The sequence below is a fragment of the Lepidochelys kempii genome, chromosome 2 (assembly GCF_965140265.1).
Source record: "Lepidochelys kempii isolate rLepKem1 chromosome 2, rLepKem1.hap2, whole genome shotgun sequence".
NCBI classification, from domain to species: domain Eukaryota; kingdom Metazoa; phylum Chordata; order Testudines; family Cheloniidae; genus Lepidochelys; species Lepidochelys kempii.
The window spans coordinates 208897725-208914298 of record NC_133257.1 but is presented as its reverse complement, the minus strand read 5'-3'; positions in this window follow the sequence as shown (position 1 = coordinate 208914298).

The following is a 16574-nucleotide window of genomic DNA, read 5'->3' as shown; positions in this document are numbered from 1 at the left end:
CAAATACAATTGGCATTTTTGTCAGACTTAGCAGAGTCCAAGGACTGAATGACTCATGGGGACTGAATTACCCTCCTATTCTGAGATGTAGTCCTTCCATAACATGCTGGAGGCACGTTTTGTCAGGATGGCTTGGGGAAGCCTGTTCTGCTACTTACTTTCCTGGTTCAGTCTCCAGTGCAATCCAACTGATACCTTTCATAAGAATTAAGAGAAACATTAATTTCCTAACATAAATGTAGGTCCAATCCCCAATCTAGTCCCATATCTGAAGCCACATGGTATAAAACAAGATGCAAGTGAATAAAAAAACATATAAAATGGAGCGGGGGGATTTATGAAATACACTGTGAAACTATTTGTATGACACCATACACATATACTTATACACATATACATATACTTATAAGATCTTTAAATGATCTTTAAATGTAGCTCTGTTCCTAACTTTGCTCTTAAAGACATCAAAGGTCTGATTCAAAAGAAATATATTTGGCTTTTACACCGGGCTGCAGAAACAGAAGGAAGTCATTTTTTCAAGGAATGTGCACCTTTGCATAGAAATCAGAGATGCCTTTTTCACATGAATCACACCACACAACAGGTAGCTTCCTTGAGAGTCTGGGGGCAGGAGTTCTAGGCTGCAGTGAAATGGGCCCAGATCCAGGTATTTAGGCTCCCATTGAAATCAATAGGAGTTAGGTACCTAATTCCTAATACCTAATTCCTTTGAGGATCTCGGCCATAATGACAAAAATGTCAAATCACTAGGTGTTAATAGGCCCAAGATTGGGCTTTGGAACAAAAAGAAGCTCAAAGTCAGATGACCTTAAATTAACTAACAGACCCTGGTAACAGTTCCTTTTTTTTTTTTTTTTAAAGCAGGCCTATTCCCAGTTTTTCATTCCATCCTACCAAATGTCTCAGCTTCTCCTATGCATTTTAGTGAGGTTTAGATCTGACATTCCATCCCTTAATAGCCCTCATTAATACCCTTAATGACTCAATAATACTTACTTTTTAGTTAGTTACAGTTAAAAAAAAAACAGTGTGAAAAGTTACAAAACAAAAACTAATGACAAACTTTTATAAAGGCAACACGGCCTAATAATATAAAAACAAAGACAGAAAAAACAAAAATCCCTACCATAGCCTACCCCTTAAAATAGAGCCTAATCCTCAGCACCCACAGCTCTCTCTTACTTCAGCGCAAGTGCTCAAAGTCTTTCAGGATCAGGCCACAGCTGCAGAGTCACCAAGTCTTGCAGATGACAGTAAGAATCTCCCCCACTAGCCACCCACAGGTGTCATCCGTTCTCATAGTTTGGACTCTTTGCAGTTACAACCTCTGAGTCATTGTACATGGAAGTGCCTAGTGAAGCTCATTTGAGAAATCCAGCCAAGATGTCAGTGAAATGGATCACTGTGGAAACGTCAATAGGGAAAAAAAAGTATCCACAAATTGTGACTCTTGTCAGCCAGCTTGGGGTGTCTCTTATTGATAGTCAGGCGCTCTACTGAACAAGTGAAATCCTCCTCACTCCCCCAGTGATATTTCCATCTTACCAATGTTTAAGTTTAGCCAGCTGTCATTTATCCAATTTGCAGCATGGCAGGAATCCTGACAGTTTTGAGATACACTCACTGTGGTTGGAAGAGACAGTTATTTAGGTCGAGGTATCAGAATGATGATACCTCAAAACCATACAATTCTATTAGTTTTCACACATTATACACTGGTGGCAAACCTGACCCCTGGAACACTGAATATGGAAGGATGCCTGTGGCAGATGAGTAATCACTCGTACTTCAGTCAGAATATAAATAGGTGATGTTCAGACATGTAGGGCAGTTGAAACTGATAGAAGGAAGAGAGAGATCTTTGAATCATTGTGGATAGTTCTCTGAACACATCTGCTTGATATGCAGCAGCAGACAAAAAGCTAACCGTGTTAGGAACCATTACCAGAAGGAAATATAAGAAGACAGAAAATATGATGACACTACAGAAATCCATGCTATACCCACACCTTGAATACTGCATGCAATTTGGTCACCCCATCTCAAAAAACAATATGTTAGAATTGGAAAAAGTATGGAGAAGGATAACAAAAATGATTGGGGCATGGAACAGCTTCCATACAAAGAGGGATTAAAAATACTGGGACTGTTCATCTCAGACAAGAGAGGACTAAACAGAGATGTGATAGAGCTCTACACAATCATGACTGGTATGTAGGAAGTAAATAAGGAAGTATTATTTTACCCCTTTCCATAACACAAGAACCACAGGTCACCTAATGAAATTAATAGGCAGCAGGGTTAAAACTAACATAAGGAAGTATTTCTTCACACAATGCACAGTCAACCTGTGGAACTCCTTGCCAGCGGATGTTGTGAAGGCCAAAAGTATAAATGGGTTAAAAAAAAATTAGACAAGTTCATGGGGAATAAGTCTATCAATGGCTATTACCCAAGATGGTCAGGGATGCAACCAGGGATGCTTTGGGTGTTACTAAGCCTCTGAGTGCCAGAAGCTGGGGCTGAACGACAGGGGATGGATAATTCAATAAATGCCTTGTTCTTTTCATGCCTTCTGAAGCACCTGGCACAGGCCACTGTCGGAAAACCAGATACTGTGCTAGATGGATCATTAGTCTGACCCAGTGTGGTCATTCTTATGAAATTACTTCACTGGTGAACAGGAAGCCAACACAGTGGCCAAGGCGCTGAGGAAATACAGACTATCAGAGTAGCCTGTGTAAGAATCTCCTTGCCACATTCTGAACTTCTTGAAGGTGCTGGACACCAACAGCAGACGCTTGAAGTCCATTGTATAGAGCTGCATGAAAGAAAGGCACTAGTAGCTGAACCAGAACAAAACTGTAAACGTGTGGTCAGTGTGGCACAGGGTAGAACAACATTCAGCAAAGGACAGGGATGGAACCCAATCGGTTACATCACCCAAATGAAAAACAAAAATCAAACAAACAAACAAACAAACAAAAAAGGAGACAAAATGAAGCAAGCTGATCAAGAACTGAAAAAGTTACATCCCAAAATTTCACCAATGGAAAGTACACTTCACCTGTAAATAGTGACCCATACAATATGCAGGCAGAGAAGTCTGAAGTGAAAAATTCAAAAGTGTTAAGATGTTCCTCAAATGCCTTGGTGTGAGAATCCTCTCACATTGTGTCTGAACTATGGTAAGAGAGTAAATAAGATTTAAAAGCCACCAGGTGTCAGTATTGTAGAAAGATTGTTTCCTTGAACTGATTAATGCTACAGCTTATATTTTTATTTTATATAATAGTATCACACTGATTTATTTTTCAATCACTGATGTAAGGACAAAATTTTCTGCAAAGGGAAATTGCTTAGACAGAAAATAGTCAGTACTGTAGATCTATGGCCTGACTTGTACTTCTCTTCAATCCTTTAATTATGTGCATGTATTAATATGTACTGAATAAAAGTCCTATTAATGGTCATTCAGAGGTCTTTCCATCTGCATCTGTGCCTATTAGAGAATAATTAATATATATATGTTGCATGATTTCTTTCTAATAAGAGTTTAAAAAATCTTGCAAAGTTTGTGGTTCCATTTCAGGCCTCTTCAGCCATCAAAGTGGCTGGAGAAGGCTCCACTGGTCTAGATTCCTTCGGGGAAGTGGGATGAAGTAGAAAGACGGGGGACCTTTTGGGTTTTTATTTAGAATTTAAGGCTGTTTTGTGGAGCAAATTTCCTGTTTAAAGATAACCAACAAAGAAATGAGCAATTGGGTGCCCCTCCCTCCCCCGATTTGGCTTTTTCATTTCATATGAAAAATATCAGAATAGTTTTTCATTAAAAAACAAAGAACCCCCAAACCTTGCTTGTTTTGTTTACTAGGAAGAATCTAAGATTTTTTTGAAAAAATTTCCCACCATTGCTGTTAGTTGTACTGTATGTCTCACAGACACCGTGGTTAAAAAGCCAATGAAGGAGGTTAGAGGCAGAAGACATTTAGGAGCTATTTTGACAAATTTGCTTATGTGCTTATTGGCTCCCTTACAGGAGGAGGAGAAGGGAAAGAGAATTGTTTACAAATCTTTTCAAGCGGAAGGCACTTGGATACTATGGTGATGATGGACATAAAGGAGCCTAGATAGACAGATGAATGTACTTCAGTATAGTTTTGTTAGTTGATTTCAATGTAATGCAGAAATCACCGCTTGTGTCTGAGGTGTTGAACTTGGCTTTGAGAAAGAAGTTACAATATTTAGTTATAGCTGAGAAGTACATTATGTTGTTGGACTCCCACATATCATTGCTAAAACTTTTTTTCCTCTTCCTCAAGGAAAGGTTGGAGAGGATTAGAGATGGGATTTTGAGATTGCCAGACCTTTTTAAAGATCTACTCTTGAAGACCCAAAAATATGATGGTTCTTAGATCAGATGATTGAAGGAGATTGATCAAATGTGGCAGAAAGAAGATGGTTCCTTCCTAGTAAGTGGCATAGTGTTTTGCTTGCGGGTTGCTTTAGGAACCATCCAGCTGTGCCTCTCATATAATATAATGGAAAGCATATGTGATAATAGGTCTGGTAAACTCAATCCTTCAGTAGCTAAGTGATACTAAAACCATAAAACATGGACTAAATATAAAACATAGAAATGTCCTCTTTATTTCCTGTGTAACAGTGGTAAATTAAGGGTTAGGTATGGATAATGTTTCTTGCCTACTTCCAAGGTTGCTTAAATAATACCTTATTAAGAACCATCTGGTCTTTTTAATGTTTATTAAGGACCACCTGAAAGCTGCATTGTCCAAGATATAGGATTTTAACATAAATAAAGCAAAAGGAATAGCTATGAAGACAATAGAAAAGAGCACAAAACATTTTTATGTAGGTCCTACATAAATGTAAAAAAAATCCAAAGTATTTAAATATTCCACACCAGAAGATAAGAATTTTTGCAAATATACTAGATTAAAATTTGGAACCAAACTTCTTGACAGTATCTCTAAAGATTATAAGCAATTACTTTTTCCTTTCTTCTTCAGTCTTATATATTTAGGAGATTGCCTTCGCATAGTTTATGAAGTAAATGACAGACTATACTAGAATAAGAAATATTAGGGTTTGATTTCCAAAAGTGCTGAGAATCCAAGCTGTTAACTCCAACTGGAGTTGTGGGTGCTCAGCATGTCTGAAAATCAGGCCATTCATATTTATATTTCACCACCAATATATCTTTGGGACTCTGTGTTCTTTGGTGCAATGACTGTTACAATTATGTATTTGTATAATATCTAGCACAATGGGGCGGAACCTGGTTGTGGCCTTTAGGTGCTCCTGCACTATAATTGTTTAATAATATGATTATAACAACACAGAGTAGGTTATTACATAATTATTTTGTTATAACATTTATGTTACTCGATTCTTTTCTCTCCCTTTCCCTTCCCCATTTTCATTCTTTGTGTCATATTTTCTCCTTCTCCCATTTTCTTCAATAAAATCCTTTCTTTCGCTCTCTCTCATCTTCCTCAGTCTCTTTTCTACACAGACCACAACCAATTCTTCCTTGTCACTGCAGAATTGGCATGTGCTCTGATGACACCTAGTGTCTAAAGTGTAAAAGTTCATAAGCTGATAATTGCAGCACAGAGATATGGGACACAGACTTACCAACCTCAAATGTTTGAAAATCAAGCATCATCCTAAAAAAATCATGGGATTTGAAATAAATGTCATCTGGTTCTGAGGCTTTAGGGGGCACTTGGATCAAGTTTTCAAGCTTTTCTTCTCAACAATAACTCACTTATTGTTTCCTTTTATATCAAAGTTGAGATTCTTGCATAATTACATGATTCCAGGAGCTGGGGCTTCACACACCAAATATTGTGAGACTTGCTATAAAGTAAGAAGAGCTGGCAACACTGGGGGCATATTGCTGAAAATTACAGGGGTTGCCAATTGTGTGGGAAATTAGATACCAGGTATGATGAACAAATACACAGGGCCTAAATTGGAAACCAAAGAGGCTACCTGTGAGGAAGCAGATGGGGGGAGATTTAACAACCACCTCAGTATGCCAGTGGAATAGTGGAAATGGCCAAAACTGCCCCATTCCAGATAATTATTACTATTTATATTTAGGTTTGAACAGATAACATTTTTATTGGTAAATGTCAGTAATCTCAATTTTACCCTACACAGAAGCCAGGAAAAAATACTGCCATTGCTAATTGAAATGTATAGATAAGCCAAGTAAGAAAAATGCTTCCTGAGCACTTATTAGAGTTTGATGCAAATCAATTTACTTTGTGTATTTTCACGTGATGTTGACAGTTTGTTTAATGGTTATACAGCTTTAACTTTACTGTCATTAAACAATTGTCTTACTCCCCTCATAGTCGGATAAACCCACCCCCCACATAATTTCCTCAAACGGTGAAAATTTAAATAAATAAAAATAAAAAATCCTTAAAACCCAGCATTTTGCATGACTGTGAAAATTTAAATTGATAAGAATGTGCTTAAAAACAGTCAATTATAAAAAAAAATCTAATTCTGCCTAGCCTATTTCTATTGCAGTGGTACCTAGACACTATACAAGCCTAGAGCAAAGAGAGAGTCCCTCCTCAAAGAGTTTACAGTGTAAGCTGGGCGTTCAGTCACAGGATTCAAACAAATGCTCCCCAGCTCCTCTCTCCTTTTGAGCTTTCTGCAGAGCTGAATGGAGGGGTAGGTTGGAAGGTAAGCAGATGAATGGCTGCTGAAGAAGGTGATGCAAGTAGCCTCCATCAATGGCTTTCTTATGGGTGGCTGTGGCCTTTTCACTTTGCAGTGGTTGGAGACATACTACCTTCCATGGAACAGGTCTAAGCCTGGACTGATGAGGCAGAGCCACGGCCCTCCAGGAATTACTGGATGTGCATCAGGAGAGGAGTGACGCAGCCTTTGACTGAGGGGGAAGACAAGTTGTGTCCTGCTAGCCAGTGTTAAGCTAACAGGAACAAATGGTTAACTAGTACAGGCAAAGTGAGTGCTCCCTTGTTCTCTTTACCAGCACTTCCTGCCCACATACTTAATTTCCATGAATTTTATATGTCCTTTTTTTCCTTGTCATTTCAAAGTCGTGGGTAAACACTGTCATTTGTGTGCACCCTTGTCAGCCCAGTATTAATGAAAAAGTAATAACATAGCATTTCTGGAGTACTTTACATATTCAAAGAGCTGTGCAAAACTGATTAATTACTATCAGGGCCTCTTTTACCAGCTGCAAATTTGGTTGGAAGGAGGTGTAACAGAGCTCTCCTGGCTCCTGCCTCTGCTAGGCTCAGATAAAGTCACTTAGAGACCCTTGGGTTCTGAAACCACTGGTGCTTTTATTTACAAGTTTATGCTCCCACCACCTTCATCACCATACAGCATTCATAGCTCTGGGTTCCTGGTGTCTGAACCTGGGCGGGCACGCCAGCCAGCCAGCTAGACAAGCATCCTTCTTCCCAGCCTCTTATATAGCCCTGGGCTAATTGGGCTGGCAGCTGGCTCTCATTCCCCAATTAGGGCAATGTTCCTTCCAGCCAGCTCCAATTTATTCACCTAAATGGGGCTGGCGTGGCAGGGGGCTGATTCTGCAGTCTTTCTGCTCAGCACCCTGTCACGGAAGGTTTAAATTATTTTCTGAATAAAGATAGTTGAACTCCTTTCAAGTATCCCTGAACAAAAGACCCTCACTGTACAATAGGACAAACAGAATGAGTTTGTTTGAGGCAGAGTTTCTATCGCTTAAACACACTGAAGCAGTCAACTTTTTTTGGACAAGCACTGCAGTGGCTAACTAGGAAATGAGCATCCATCTTCTGCTAGCCTCCTTTTGTCCTCCCTGCCCCAACATTTAATCTGGCAGGCACAAAAGTCTGGATTTTGTTTATTTTCTGAAAGAAGGCTAGGTAGCAGTTTAGGACAGAGAAGGGAGTGGGTTTGCCATGTTTTGATATATACAGAACTAAATCAGATCACTATATAATTTTATTTTCCTTTAAAAATAAATTACACTTGTTATTGGCCTCCTCAGATAGTCCTTACTTGGCCAAAGCCTCCGTTGGAATCTGTGGGGGCTTTGCCTGAGGAAGGATTGCAGGATTAAGATCAGAATTTTAAAACCTTTAAGAAAATGCTGTCTTTTTCAAAGCTATTTAACAATTCTATCTTTAGCTGCTTCCAGAAGATTTGTTTGACTAATGGGTAAGTAGCATACATTGAATACAAGAAGGATGATCTCTTGACTTCACTCCATCTTCAGTTTGACCACCACTGTTTACTTTTGTGTCTGGCACCATTTCACAATGGTAAATCACTTCTCTCTGTTAGCTGTTAGACAGAATCCTGTCTAGTGATAAATCTATGTAATCCTTCCAAAATTCCAGACATTGCAGTGATGTTCTGACAAGAAACAAAGAGAAAAATAAGTTTCAAGCCACCTATTGTAATACTTCTTTTTAAACTAGTTTCTAGTGCAGTCTTTTGCTCAAGATCAAATCTTTTCATGCCATTTTTAAATATTCCAGTAATGATATGTTTGGTGATACCTCTAACTCAATTTTTGGTAAAAGAAAAGTATTGTTAATTATGCAAATATAATTCTTTTCTGAGGACTCTCGTTGGCCTTGGGGCAACAGAAGTTAAGATGGAATTACAGGAAGCATTTCAAATAAGGCTTAATAAGAGAAAGTAATGTCTCAACAAGTTACAAGAAGTTGAATCACTGTTGAAGTCTGTGGAGGTACAGACCAGAACTTCATCTGGTGTAAATTACTCTATGTACAAGTTCTTCTATTCTAGGTATTAACTGTTTTGTTTTTCCAAAAATTGTAAAAATTACATTGACAAATTCAAGGGGCCAAATCCTCAGGTGTAAATCAGCACAGTTCCATTGAGTTCAATGCAGCTATGCTGTTTTATATAATTTGAGATTCTGACCCACAATATTAGGAACTAGTTCTTCTCAGTAACAAATAAAGAGTCGTGTTGCAGATACCAGGGAAAAAGTCAGAAGCATACACCAAATAGTGATATATTACAGCATCCAGGCTTTCTACTTGACCTGATTTACAGACAGGCCCTGGTCCTAACAATTCTTGTGCACATGCATAACCCAATGGAACTAAGTCATGTGTTTTAAATTAAGCATGGACATAAGCATTTGCAAGATGGGAAACTTAAAATGATTTTATTAAAAACTTAACATTTGCAAAGAGCTCCTATACAGAGCTAGGTTTCAGAGTAACAGCCGTGTTAGTCTGTATTTGCAAAAAGAAAAGGAGGACTTGTGGCACCTTAGAGACTAGCCAATTTATTTGAGCATAAGCTTTCGTGAGCTACAGCTCACTTCATCAGATGCACTTCATCCGATGCACTTCATCCGATGAAGTGAGCTGTAGCTCATGAAAGCTTATGCTCAAATAAATTGGTTAGTCTCTAAGGTGCCACAAGTACTCCTTTTCCTTATACAGAGCTAGAGTATCTCGAATGTCAAAATGTATCCTTCTATTTAGTGGCAGTAATAGGAGCATCTCAAGTCATCGTGTAGCAAAAGCTGACTTTTAAAATGGAGAGTACTGTAGGACACTTGGAGAATATAGCGTAAGTACAGCAAATGTGGCTCATGAAAGTGTTGTGTCCAGTTTAGACTGGAAGCTCCTAAGAAGTAGGAACTGTGTATTGTGGTGTTTATGTACGCTGCTGATGCTTGGTCTATTATGATGGCCATTGGCAATCTGTAGAAACTGTACCACAAGCTGCAGAATTTAATCCTATAGGCTATGTGGAAATGTTTTGTGAAGTCTGACATTTTTAATGCCCATTAACTCAATACACATACAACACATTAATACATTGTCTAGTCTAGTAAGTTATCTGCATGTTTGTCTTTTGTATTCTTAAAAAAACACCCCACTTTCATCTTCCTCCTCAAATTGTCACATTTCTCTACTCCCTCCCCTCATCTCTTCTCCCACATCTTCCTTTCCCCTTAGGTCTTCAGTCTCTGCTCCCTATTCCTCTTGAGCTTTGAAGATCCTGCTGCTCTCACCCCCCCAATCAAATATTTTATAAAAAAACATTTGCTTCTGTGAAATGTTCTTTACAATTCCTCCAGCCACACTGGCTCTAGTACATTAGCTGATGTTTCTATCAACATAATCAGCAATGAAATAGCTACCATTTAAATGATCATGAAGATGTTAACACCTCACTGATATGAACCAGGGGTAGTTCACTGACATAAGGCCAAATCCTCAATCCAGCATGTGGCCAAAGTGGCTGGATTTCCCTAAGGGAACTAGCAGGAAAGAATTCTCACTCACTGTAGCCATACTTACCTTGGGCTCCTATGCTTGTTCTGCAGAGTGAAATCACTGTAATGTTATGGTAGTGAATTCAGTGATCACACTCTCCCAGCTCTACCATGGCATGCCCCCAAAGCCCTCTCTACAAGCAGGTGTAGGAAATGGAGCAGAGCTGTGCTCCGGGCTGATCAGAGTATATTCCATCTGTATGGGCTTGCCACATCCCATTCCACCCATCCCCTGTGCAACCAAACTACATCTCAGGACCCCTGCACCCATAAAAGGAAGGGCAAGATTTCCACCATAGTGCTATTGATTCAGTATCTGTGTGTGGACTCAAGAAGAAAGCACTGTACTGGTTCACATTCATGTTCTCTCTGCAGCCATAAGTACTAGTTTTATGTTTAAAGGTTTTGTTGCCGATAGAATGTGAAGACTGTGGTCTCTCTAGCTGTGTTATAGCATATTTCTGGGCTGTGCATTTTTCTATTGATCATTCTCATTAAGATTAAGTTTCTCTTTGGTGTAAATGTATGTATTCTGTGATTTTTCTTCCATCCCCTCCTCAGCATAATATCCATGATGTTGTGTTTTATAATGTATGCAGATAAGGGTAAACAGTCAACCTAGACCTTGCTGGGGAATGGCAAAGTTAAGTCCTAGGGGGATTGTGGAAGGGATGCATCAGCTCCACCAGACGAGAGTACTTCCAGCCTGTCGATTTTGGAAAGTATAAAATCATAAGGCATTACAGCAGATAGAATTGTTGGCGTCTGTATAAATGACAGCTAAAATAAATCTGAACAAAAATGAGGATGTTCTGTGACCTTTCATATGTAATATTTATTAACATCTAGCTAATCTGGTTAGAGAGAGAAAACAAGCCATAAATTACACAGTAGAATGATCCAGTATTTTTACAGCAAATGAAGAGGACAGAAATGATTCTGACTATGGAAGTAGTGTCTTCAAAATAGACAGTCGTGATAACTGTAATGAATAAAATACCTTCCTTGAATAGTGTCCAGTCTAGTGCCCCACTGAAAATCAAATACATCTTTTAATTTTTTTAACAGTATAATATTTGTAATAGCTCAGACATACACAATACACTTTTCGAAACATAGGAACTAGCAAAAAAAACCAAGAAAGGACATGATCCTGAGAGATTCCGAGTATGCTCAACTCCCACTGAACTCAGCAGAACTGAGAAAGCTCCCCCTCTCTTGTAGATCAACTCCCAAAAGTTCTCATGTAAAACAAAATTGTACAAAGCTCAAAACAGTAACAAGTATGGAAAGAATTTGTATAAAAATAACCATTTGAAATAATCTTTAATACATGACAACTGTTTACATCTGGGTTCAACTAAACTTGTTTTATTGTTCTCAAAATTAGAAGCTGCAGGAATTGTTTATAACAGCTGCAACATACAATAATGCAATTGGTGATACGTTTAGGCATTTATTAAGTTTTAACAGGAAAGCTAGTTAACATTTTGGCTCAGATCCGCAAAGGTTTCAATGGAAGAGGGAGCCTACTTACTTTTGATGATCTGGGACTTTGTAACCGCTTGTTAGCTTAAGACCTTACTCAGTGGAGGATTGCCCTCAGTAGCAGCCTGGACGGTACTGAGAATAGCAGAGTTATTGATGGCTGAGAAATCTATTTACATTCCATTTTAACTTCACTCATCTTTCCAATAGTACCACTAGCCCCTAGTAATTGCAATAGGAGCCAAATTCTGTCGAGGAGCTGGCTTTCATCAGTTTGTATTATGGGCCAAATTCTGCTTTCATTTATATGGTTGTGAATCCCAGATAACTTCAGTTGACTTCAGTAAGGTTAATCTGGAGATACTGGATGTACTTCTCAAAGCGGGATTTGGCACTGTGTATTGATTATTTGTTAAGCATGAGCAACATAGCCGAAGCTGTACAAAACTAGGGCCATGTCTACACTTACCAGGGATTGAGGCTGCTGCGATCGATAAAGCAGGTCTAGTGAAGACCCGCTAAATCAATGGCAGAGCACTCTAAATGTGATTTCGATTTTAAATTTAGATTCGGTCAACTCCGGTACTCCACCAGAGCAAGAGGAGTAAGGTAAGTCAATGGGAGCGCGTCTCCCATCGACGCAGCACAGTGAAGACACTGCAGTAAGTCGACCTAAGCTATGTTGACTCCAGCTAAGGTATTCACGTAGCTGGAGTAGCATAATTTAGGTCCACTTATCCCGGTAGTACAGACAAGGCCTAAGGTGTAGAGAGAATTTTTAAAAATCATCATTTTGTTTACATTGTGGTTTGTCCACCATCTTGGTACCACTTCTTGTTGGGCCAGTTGGTGCCCTTTTCAGTTAAGGTGGGAAAGATGGTGCCATGTGACCTAGGTAATCTGCCCAGTAACAAGAGGGCTTAAAAAATTTGTGTATCCAGTGCCAGAGACTGTCAGTCCTGTTGGCAGTCCAGTATTTAGGGTGTCCTAGCAAAGACTACTTGTCAACAAAAGAAGATCTACCTGCCATTCCTGTTTCTGATCCTGAGTGTGTCCACTCCTGAATCCTGTGTCATGTGGTCTTTGGTTCCTGATGTTGTTGGTGACCTGCTGTGGCCCTGGATCTGTGTGTGTGTTCCCTGTCCATGATAGCCTGTAATCCAGTGATGTACTGACTTACCTGAATTAGTTGTATGCCTATCTTATGTTTGTTTGGGGACCTTGGTTTAAGGCCAATCTGTTGAATTAACAACCGAGTGCTTTGTGTTACCCGTCAATGTGAACTGTTATTTAGTTGGGAGTCCTGTTTAATAAATTTGACCTTGTTTGTATTTTATATCCTGTTTGCTTTGTGTTATTCCCATGAATATCACCCCCAGTGACAGATGCAGGAGAAGTATGAGTCTGTAGGACAGGGGGCTGGTAGCTAAATTCGGTAGCTCCCTGTTGAATACCCTTTCTGGGTTAACAAAAGAAGGTAGAGTCCCTGCCCTGAGGAGCTTATCCCCTAAACAGATAACACAAGAATGCAGATCAGAGGATGGTGCTAATTTAGGATCGATTTCTGCCACCCTTACTCACCCTGAACAATACCTTACTCATTTCTGGATAGTACATTGATTTTGCAACTACTCTAGAAGTAAGGAAATACTCAAGGTAAGGGAGATGGTCAGAAGCAGGCCTTTAAACATAGCTTACTTGGTTTAAAATAGTACAGTGGGCTTAGCATTTACTAACGTGACAGCATTTGTGGGCCTTTGAGTAGTGAGTTTTGGGGAGGATTTTGAATGGAGAGAGCGAGAGAGAGAGAGTTTTCCACTGGTACACTGGGATAGGGATGGGTGTCCAGGCAGAAGAGGCGGCAGAGAGAAACTAAATTGTGTAACAGACAATTGTATTTTTTGTCTCTTTGGCCATGTCTACACTACCAACTAAATTGACACAAGGGCCATCCTTACCCATATACAAACTACGCAGCTGCATTGGGAACCAGGAAATTTGGGGCACCAAATTGCTCCAAATTTCCTGGTGCCCTATGCAGCTGCGTGCTGCTCCAGTGGCCAGCCCGATCCCCCAGCCAACTGAGCTAGCCAGGAAAGCTGCCCCTGCCCCGCCTCTTCCCACCCCTGCAAATGTGGTGCCCAGAACTGGACACAATACTCCAGTTGAGGCCTAATCAGCATGGAGTAGAGCAGAAGAATGACTTCCCGGGCCTTGCTTACAACACTCCTGCTAATACATCCCAGAATGATGTTTGCTTTTTTTCGCAACCGTGTTACACTGTTGACTCATTTAGCTTGTGGTCCACTATGACTCCCAGATCCCTTTCCGCAGTACTCCTTCCTAGGTAGTCATTTCCCATTTTGTATGTGTGCAACTTCTTGTTCCTTCCTAAGTAGAGTACTTTGTATTTGTCCTTATTGAATTTCATCCTGTTTACTTAAGACTTTCTCTAGTTTGTCCAAATCATTTTTAATTTTAATCCTACCCTCCAAAGCACTTGCAACCCCTCGCAGCTTGGTATTGTCCGCAAACTTTATAAGTGTACTCTCTATGCCATTATCTAAATCATTGATGAAAATATTGAACAGAACCAGACCCAGAACCGATCCCTAGGGGACCCCACTCGTTATACCCTTCGAGCATGACTGAACAACTGATAACTACTCTCTGGGAACTGTTTTCCAACCAGTTTTGCATCCACCTTATAGTAGCTCCATCTAGGTTGCATTTTCCTAGTTTGTTCACGAGAAGGTCATACGAGACAGTTTCAAAAGCTTTACTGAAGTCAAGATAGACCACATCTACCGCTTCCCCCCATCCACAAGTCGATGACGGGCGAGCACTCTCCCGTTGACGTCTGCAGTCCACCTCCTCGAAGGGCGGAAGCTGTGTCGATGAGAGAGCGCTCTCCTGTCGACATAGGTTGACTTACAGCAGTGTCTACACTGCCCTAAGTTATGTCGACTTCGGTTACATAATGTACATAACTGAACTAGCATAACTTAGATAGACTTACAGTGTTAGTATAGACCAGCCCTTTCTTAGATCACAATATGAGTGAGACATAAGTACGAGCCCATCAACATTATAATACAGCATATAAAGCAGGGTGGTGCTACTTAGTCTTTATGGAAGATATGGAGAAACCCAAACAAGCTGGATGTATCGTGACATGCTGAAGTTGCACATCTTGTGACGTGCCTATAGAGAAACCGAGTTGGCAGAGTCTTAGTTCACAAACTTGTTAGAATAACCCTAAACAAAATGGTTGGTTTACATGTGCCATTTGTTTGCCAAGTTTTTCACTCCCCTCAAAACCAGACTGATTTATAAGAGTACCCAGTAAGAGTACCTATAAATAAATATAAACCTATACTACATCCATGCTGCTGATTTACAGGTTTTGTTTAAAAAATAAAAATTTAACTCAGAAAACCAGCAAAAACTACATTAATTATTTGCTTCCAGGAAGATTGTTTTTCCAGTTCAGTTCTTGTTGCTCTATTGTCCAACCTGAAGGTATTTGCTGGGTAACAACCAAGGAACAACATGCTACGTGACAAAGGCTATTCCGATGAAAAATAAGCTGTTGAAATTCTAGGGTGCCACATACAAGTGTGAATGAAGTCCAGCTGATAGCTTATCAAGAGCCATAAACAAATTAAAGGAGTCTATTTTGTTGGGGGATGTTGAAAGCACTGCCTGAACATTTTTTATATAGTTAACACTGTTAAATCAATACAGGGCTATGTACCTGCCTCCAGTGGATCATTCTTTAATCTTACTCCCGTCCAGCAGTACATCTCAGCTTAAATAGTCATCCTTAAAAAGTCAGCATTTGCTTGCACAGTAGTATTTGAGATACTGAGACTAGAAACCTATGGCCACAGTTGGCAAGTGTCTTTTTATAATGGCAATCATGCTATACCCACTATGTATACACATAAAGTGTGTGTTAATGTATATGGCTGTAAATTGTGAAATTAACATTCAATAATTTAGGACTATACCAGTGTTTATCTGGTCTTTATTTGCACTCATTAAAATAAAAACATGAATCACAATTTAAACATTAAAAGGGGACAGAAGGATAGACTGGGGTGTAGCATTGTTGAAAAATCCTGCTGCACGTTGGAACAACTCCAGGAGCAGAAAAACTGGCTGGGGGTGCAATGGGAAGGCTTCTCAAACACTGTAGCAATACTCTATTAGGTAAAAACTAGAGAAGAGCTTTAGGACTTGTGAAACCCTGCAGCCACTCCCTCGCCTCTGTCCCAATATGGGAAACAAAATAGTTTCTAACTCTAGTTTCAAAATAGTTTCAGCAAAAAGTTTAACAGATGCTTTTGCAGTCTGGTCTGAAGTTGGAAGTTTTCCAACTGGCGGTAAGACAGCCATGCTAAATTCCAGTAGAAGAGACACGACATCTTTCAGGAGCTGAGGAACCTAGCAGTCCTCTGGTCTCGAATTCATTTGGATGATTGCCTCTGGCAACTTTTTTTTTTTTTTTTTTTTTTAAAGTGTTGGCAGCTCTAGCTCCAGCTGCACTAGGCATTAGGGATGTGACTACCCTGCGTGTGTACCTATGCTTGCACAGTGCTCATCGAGATGGCACCAGGGTAAACAGTTGTGTGGCCACGGTAGCACAGACAGCAGCAGCGGAGGCTTAGCCAGACCGAGTACAAACCTGCCTCAAACTGGTAGCTCGGTACTTGCTCCCCTGCCGCCA